This window comes from Gavialis gangeticus, unplaced genomic scaffold (genome assembly GCF_001723915.1).
Source record: "Gavialis gangeticus isolate Ggan-Ray unplaced genomic scaffold, GavGan_comp1, whole genome shotgun sequence".
NCBI classification, from domain to species: Eukaryota; Metazoa; Chordata; order Crocodylia; family Gavialidae; genus Gavialis; species Gavialis gangeticus.
Window position 1 is genome coordinate 52,072,128 of NW_017729022.1, and position 8,128 is coordinate 52,080,255.

Consider the following 8,128-nt stretch of genomic DNA (forward strand, 5'->3'; position numbering starts at 1 on the left):
GGGGGGGGGGGGTCCAGCGGGGGGGTGACTGTTCCGGTCCCTGCTTAGGAAAATGGAGGCAAAGAAATCATTAAATATGTTGGCTTTGTCGTCTAGTGTGATGACCAAAGTTCCTAACGTGTCCTGCAGGGGCCCCACATTACCCAGAACCTTCTTTTTACCCCCTACGTATTTAAAGAAGGACTTCTTGTTGTCCTTGATCTGGGAAGCTAGTCCCAGTTCCATCTCTGCCTTGGCCTTCCTGACTGCCCCCCTACATCCCTGAGCAACTGCAGTATAGTCCTCCCTGGTGATTTACCCTCCTGTCCATTGGGTGTACACCTGAATTCAATTCAGCCACATCCGAATCTGATGATTTGATGCTGATTTGGTGAATCAGTGATTCGGGCACAGGCACAGCTTTGAAAGTTTTTTCTACATACCTTGAGGTAGCACCATGGCTTGTGATCGCTGCAGTGCTGGGCTACATGGAGCATCCCACCGCACCATGGGGGCTCTCCAGCATGCTTGGCACAGAAGTGGACTGGAAGTACTTCCGGTCCACTTCTGGGTCTTCTGCGGAGTGCGCGGGGGGCCCCCCACGCCCCTCAGCTCAGTGATCGGCCACAGGAGGACTCTGGGTGCCTGCCCCCACCCCAGACCCAGCCGCTGAGCCGGGAGGATATTGGGGGGGACCCCCCCAGCACACTCCCTGGCAGACCCAGAAGTGCTTCTGGTCCACTTTTGGGTCTGCTGCCGAGCACACTGGGGAGCCCCCCCGCACTCCTGTGGGATGCTCCATCCACCCCACCATCGCAGGGATCATGAGCCCCTGCTACCTAGAGGTATGTAGAAAAAACATTTAAAGCTGTGTCTATTGTTGAATCGCCAAATCTCTCCAAATTGATTCAGAGGGTTCCAATTCGATTCAGAGAGATTAAAGGGTCCTCTGATTGGATTCGGAGATTCAGCCATTGAATCGGGCCGAATTGAATCAGGGACCAAAGATTTGCACAGCTCTAATGCTTGCTACTTCTGTCTGCCTGCCAACATCAGGGAGGTTGAGTCCAGTGTTAACCCTTTCACAGCCACTGGTGAGGCAGTAGCTTTTGACTGAGGACCACTGAGCTGGCTGCGTGTGAGTAAGCTTCTGTATGCAGTCTGTAATATCTTGATGAGGCTTGTGGTTGGGAAACAGCAGTTGTATTATTTATAGGAAATTATATAAAAAACTATTTACAGTAAAGATGTAACTGCCTTGCTACTGACCTTGCAAGGGTCTGTCTGTCCTGCCATACCAGGAAAGTCCTGCCGCCTTACTTAAATGGTCTCTGGGGATGCCACACTTCCTGGATACACTGTTTCCAGGAGGACTTACCCTATGTTACACAGTCGGCTGTGACTGTAAAAATATTTTTTTCTACAATCTGCCTTCCAAAAAAAACAACCCCTGCCCCAAAAAACCAAAAACCCAGAGGCAAGTTTTATTTTGGGGCATATGGCATGTCAGAAAATATGGTAATTCTCCCTTAACATAACCCTCTGAAATTTCTCTTTGAGCCAACTCCTAATCCACTGCATCATTGTAGCATTGATCCCTATTCTCCCCAGGTTGGCCAATAATTTCCCATAAGGCAGAGTTACAAAAAACTTTGCTTAGGTCCAGAGAAATTAAGTCCCCTGCATTGCCCTTATCCAGGAAGTTTTTTTTTTAAATCTTATCATAGAATGATATTATATTTGTTTGTCTTCTGATAAACACATTTGTATTATCCCATTTTAAGTTTCCTTCCATATCTTTAACTATCTGTTCCTTCAGTGTCTGTTCTATGATCTTACCTACTACTAGAGTCAAACTAACAGGCCTGTGATTGCCTGGACTACTTGTTCTCTCTTTTTTTGAAAATGGACACTATATTTGCTATTTTCCAGTCATAAGAAAGGGAGTGTATCTGTCACAGCTTCTTCCCTCCTTCAGCTCATTGCCCAGTTTTTAGTAGCTTTCAAAACTTGTGTCTGCTTTAATGCCCATATAGAACTTGGCAGTGGTTACAGAGCCGGTGTGCAGTGACCATGGCTTATTTTATTGCTCAATAGAGATTCATTGTTTTCTTGTGCTCACCTTGTTTATAGTATCCATCTGTTGGCTTGTGTTTCCAAATGCAAGCTCCCTCTGGTCAGGAGTTGTCACATGCTTGTATGCCATCTCCCACCCAGTGGCTCTGGCCTATGCTAGGAGTCTCCAGGCATTACCAAAGCACCCACAGCAATGACAACAATAGTTTCCCCAGGAGATAAAATGTGTTTTATGTTACTGCAGTCATGACTGTAAGCTATACAGCAATGATTCAGTTTCTAGTAATGCAGCAGAAGAGTGGATCACAAAAATTTAAACTATATACTATTAGAAACCATCAGCAATGGCAAAATACATGGACATTCCTGGAAACTAAACTAATATTTTAATTAACATTCAAAATAAGTGCATGGAACAGGTTTTTCTTACAAGACTAGAGGATAAGCAACATCTGGAATTCTCCCCCTCTGAACAGAGGTGCAACAAGGCAGCTTTCAGTCCTGGACAGCCGTGCAATGACCAGGGCAGTGCCAACTGCAGCAGTGTGATCAATCAGCACCATTGTGATCTCAGCTATTTCCCACCCCCTTTGTCCCCCACCAGCAAAGGTGGTGCCTGGTGATGCTGCATGGTCAGCCCTCTTTAGTTACAGTACTGCCTCTGCATATAACACAGACTATTGCTTTGTTATAACCATGGTTTACTACTTGAGCACCAATTTATTTTTTAGATTTTGAAAAGGGTTTAGAAGTTTAGTTGCTGGTGTATAATTCAACTGACTTCTCACCTTGAGGATGGCAAGCTTCCTTTCTTGCTGAGGCCTAGTGGCACAAATATTAGTGTAGGAAATATTCAAAAGTGGCTTCCAATCACATGGATGTTTCCTCAAGCGTTAATTATCTATGACTGCAGAAGATCTGGTGAAACAATGCAGTTAGACATTCCTGTCTTTTTCTCTGTTATATGACAAAGCAGGACCCATGATCTGGCTTGGGTAGAAAGGCAACCCTAAGAAATTTGCACTAGTCCTCAGTGCAACCAAATGCAGCTCATTTTTATGTTTTCCTTTCTCTCATTGTGGAGAACACCCACAGATCACATGGGCATTGTAATAATGTATTGGCAAGTGACAGACTGGTGTTAGAGACTCCATTTGCTCTGACTACAACTTCCCTTAAAAATGAAATACAGAAGAAACATAATATCAACCAAAGAGAGCCACAAACGTATTTAGGCAAGTAATAAAATACAAATTGAGATATCAAGGGTGAAGGTCAGAGTAACAACCAGAACCTGCTTATCAGATAAGAAGATAGTTCTTCCTTTTGCCGGATTTGGGTCAACATCTACTGTCTGAAACTCATTCAATTTCTGACTACACAGCCACTCATTTGGGAAACAATTCCTCCTGGCTTGTTCATCTACTGAGGTGGAATTACCACTGAGAGGGCATTGATAGTTCTGCAAGCACAGAAATGCTATCAGTAGTTTTCTGGAGGCTTTCAGGAAAAAGAGAATCAGTCTGTTTGCTTTAGATGCTTTCTGTTTCTCTTCTAGAACCAGATCTCCAGAGTGGTTATGACTTGACATTGATGTGAATGGTAGAGTTGTTCAATCAACAGATTGCCAGGCATATTCTGCTTGAACTGTGATTCTCTCAAGCTTTCATCATGGATGACTGTGGCGCTCTTTTCAGAATATCTTCTCCTAGTTTCCAGATGCACAGTTCTTTTGTTACAACTTCAGGGTTAATTGTCCCTGACTCAAGACACTTTTTAGATGCTGGCTTTAAGGTTTTCATCCTGCCCAACAGTCTCCGAAATGGTGAATGAAAAAAAAGAAAAGAAAAGAAAGTATGGTGAGGTGTGTTTTCATATCCTAACAATACTAAGTTCACATCGCTTACATTCAGATTGACTTTTATCTTAACCTGTTCAGCTGTGCATTGCTGTAGTGTGCTTGAACTGATATATCCCAGAGAATAGTTAAAAGGAGATAGTAGCTCATAATTCATCAGTATCTCATGTTAAAGCAGTAAAGTGGATAGCTGTGGTAGTCTGAAGTCAGACTAAGGATTAATTCTCCAAGGTGCCACCTTGCCCTACTTTCTGTCTATCTCTTCTTAATAAAGCTGAAATCCCATGGTACAGAAGCAATTTAAAATATGTTACTACCTTGTTACTTGAAATGGTTGGCCACGATTCATTTAAGAATGTAATAAGAATAATTTCCCCCCCACATAATTCAGATATATTTCTGCCAATCTTGGGTCAACGACAATAATGTCATGTGATGTCAGTGGCTCTTTCACATTCTATTTCCAGAATTATTGCATGGAGTGTATATGGCACTCAGCAACCATTGTGTAGGATAGCCTCATGCTGTGCAGTCTTCTATTGACAGAGATTTTGTGTTTTTGTTAATCTCAAAATATTTCAGCACAGGTGCTCATGTGACAAATTGTTTAGCTCCTTAAAATATTTTCTCTTGCCATGCATCACTGTATCATTAAGTAATGTCCTCAAACTTAATTGTGACAAACCAAGCATAGCACTGCTTGGATATTAATATACCCATTATGCTATATAAATCCAGTTTGCCTTGTTTTTCTATTCGTAAAATCTCTCTCAAGTCTTACCAAATGCTCTGTTTCTGAATATTTAAAAATCTTTCCTGTTCTGTTTAACTAATTTCACTAACCCTTGTTCGTACCCTTTTAATTGTTGTCTTCTTTGGCATTTATTGGAACAGAACTCTTGGTCTCCTGTTGATCAATTTTGTACAAAATCATGAGATTACCAACAATTACTTCAGACTTATTGTGATCCTCAAGATCCAGGACATGATATTTTAGTTCACTGAGCAAATTCCAACAGTTTAAAGCCACTCAAACATATAATCTACCAAAGGACAGCAGAAAGGTCAGAATGTAGTAGATTCTGAATCTAGTTGGACCTGCCAAAGCCCTTGGTTTGCTTTCCAAACTGAACATAGTCTTGCATTTTGAAGTGATGGGCTTGTACTTGCATTATATAATCTTATCCAAATCATTTGGATCTCCACAAATCCTTAACTTTTTCAAGAAGCATCCCATCAAAGCAGTCTGCTGATAACTGAATTAACTCAGGAACTTCCTTTCCAACCTTCTGGTCAAATTTAGCTTTATCATCATGTCTTGTACTTTACAAGGTACATGTATTTCTGGCAGTACGCTGGCATCAGTGCTGATGTGATATATTCTATTCTTTAAGCATCTGTGACTATTAAACACCTCATCATATTATTTTAACAGTATCTTTGGCATGTTATTCTGTAGACAGACAAGATATACACCTATTTGGTCATCTTCTGGGACTGAACTGAGGGAAGAAAGATAATGGTATTCTTCTGAACTACACTTATAAAATAAGGTCTGCTTAACTGAGTCACTGTGCTAAGATGCAGCTCACAGCAGATCACACAAATATTCCAGCTATGATTGTTTGCATTCCCTGGGCATTATCTTGCTTGGATATACCCAGGTGCTTTACTAAGCAACATGGCCTTTGGTCATTCTTTAGTGGTGGGGGAGAAAAAGTTATGGAATCTTTCGAATTCACATAGATCTTGCAGCATCTATGTGAGCTGTTACTGTAAATTGTGGAGAGCCATTATCTTTCTCCTTCTTTCTTACAAAAAGAATGAAATACTTAAGAACGCTGCAATTTAAAAGAACAGCTCTGTGCAGCTGTATTTAACCCCACACTGGGATGAATGAGGTAGTTCCCCCATCTTCTTATAGATGTTGTTTTTGCCTCTCTGCAGACTCTCACTGACATCTCTGAACCCATTACCTCCTCTCCCCTCCCTTTCCCCACCGCTGTCACGCAGGGTTTGCTCTGGGCACCAGCTCTGCTTGTTATGTCACTGTTGTAGAGAAGTAACTTAGAAGAAGGGAAAAGAATCTGAGCAATAAGGTAAGACAGACGTTCCTTCAGCAAGGTGGTGGACCACCATGGTGTACCCTAGTGTAACCTGAGACCCCTTCATTTGGGGATAGTTCTTCAGCCCAAACACAGGAAGTATTTCTTTCGAACTTCATTAGTGTTACCCTTCCATGTACAATTGAACCAGGCTTGCTTTGCCACATGGGACTAATTTTGTGCCTGCTAGGAAACCAGTTTTGTTTAGATACTATATTTACTCAAATCTAAGTGAAGGTCCCCTGTCCCCCCACAAATCAGCATGGGGGAAAAAAAGACCCTCATCCTAAATTCATGGGCAAAGTGTGTGTGTATGTGTTTTGAGGGTTGTGGGGCAGAGGCAGCTGCTGCAGCTCTGCATCTGGCCCTGAGCTTGGATTGGGACTAGAATCAGATCCACAGCAGCTGCCTGCCCCCCCTGCCCTCTGCATCTTCTGTCCCCACCCCCACACCCTTTCCCCCCTCCCCTTACTGTCAGGCACAGCTCAGCTCTGGCTCTGGCTAGATACCCTACCAGACAGAGCACATGCAAACTCTATCCCCTGCCTCACTAACCATCAGCACCTAGACCTCCATGGGCTGTGCTCTGGAGAGGGAAGAGAGGCTGGGCAGCATCTGAGAGTAAGGGGTTGGGGGGGAAGAGGCAGAGACTGTGGGGGAAGGGGGAAAGACAAAGGCTGTGAGGAGCTGAGGTGGGGGGTACAGGTGGCAGGGGGGCAAGAAGGCTGCAGGAAGAAGGAATGGGGGTGGGCAGAGGGCAAGGGGGCAGCTTGACCTCCTGTAGCAGCTGCTTTCCCTGCTATAGCAGGTGGTAGGGGTGATAAATTCAAGGCAACCCTCTGATACTTAGATTCTATACCTGGAAAAATATACCAAATTTATAAATTTTCCAGGTATAGAATCTAATTATTGTGTGTGGGGGGTCATCTTAAATTCAGAGTCATCTTAGATTTGAGTAAATGCAGTATATATTTTCTATGGTTCAGCTCCAGTATGTATTTTGAAATTTTGTTTTTGTTCCTTTTTCCCTAAAACTAAAAACCAGTCAGTTATAGAACCTTCTTCTGTAAATAAATCATAATCATCACCATTGTCACCATCGGAATTTTGCCCTCCTGCTGTCTGTCTATTAATACTGTTTGATTTTGAATCTTTGCACTGACAGCTGCACTTCTGGGGAAAAAAAAAGATGCTTTTTATTGCTTGCATGTCATGGTGTTCCCTGAGTAGGATGCATTTGCACTGTGTTTGATTGTCTCTATATTTTTTGCAAATCAATCTGGTCTCTACTGCACATTTCCCCTAATATCTCCCTTGCTTGCTGTGGCATACATTTTGAATGAGATACACTTCTTTTTTTTTCAGTATTTGTACATACTTCCATTTGAAAAGCATCCATTTTTACTGCCGTTGCAAAGATTCACTATTTTCAAGGTCAAATCCATTTCTTGAAATAACTTTGCTTTTTGGTTATCATTTATATCATATATAATCTGTATTATGTTAAGTCATCCAATTCATGTGACTTTTTTTTTAACCTTATGAATAGATTAGTAACATAACCATCAATTATATCATCTGCCAGCTAGTTTCTTTCAGAGAGAGGTGCCTTTTCCAAACAATATTTTGAATGCATCAAAATGTTCTCAGATCATCTTGTCTGGCAGTCCCTGGGCCCCTTTGGACTGTACTCTTGTCTCCCCACATACCAGCATAGATTTAACTAAAATGTTTTTCTGCTACACCTCTACTTAAATTAGGGGCTGTTTGTAGGCAAGGTCTAGATTTCAGCTCTCCAATCACAGACAGATTAACGCATGGGCCAACTGGGCCTGGACCTAGAGGCCCCTGGCTCAAGTGTGGATGAAACCAGTGGCTTGGCTGGGTTGGGCATGCACCAACCTGGTGGCTTTCTATGACCAGGTCACCAAATCCTTAGATGCAGGGGTAGCAGAGGACATAGTCTTTCTGGACCTTAGGAAGGCCTTTGATACTGTCTCTTACCCTGTTCTCATTAAAAAACTGGGGGACTGTGGTGATGACACCTACAGAGTCAAATGGGTCGCTTACTGGCTGGAGGGCCGCACCCAGAGAGTGGTGGTGGGTGGCT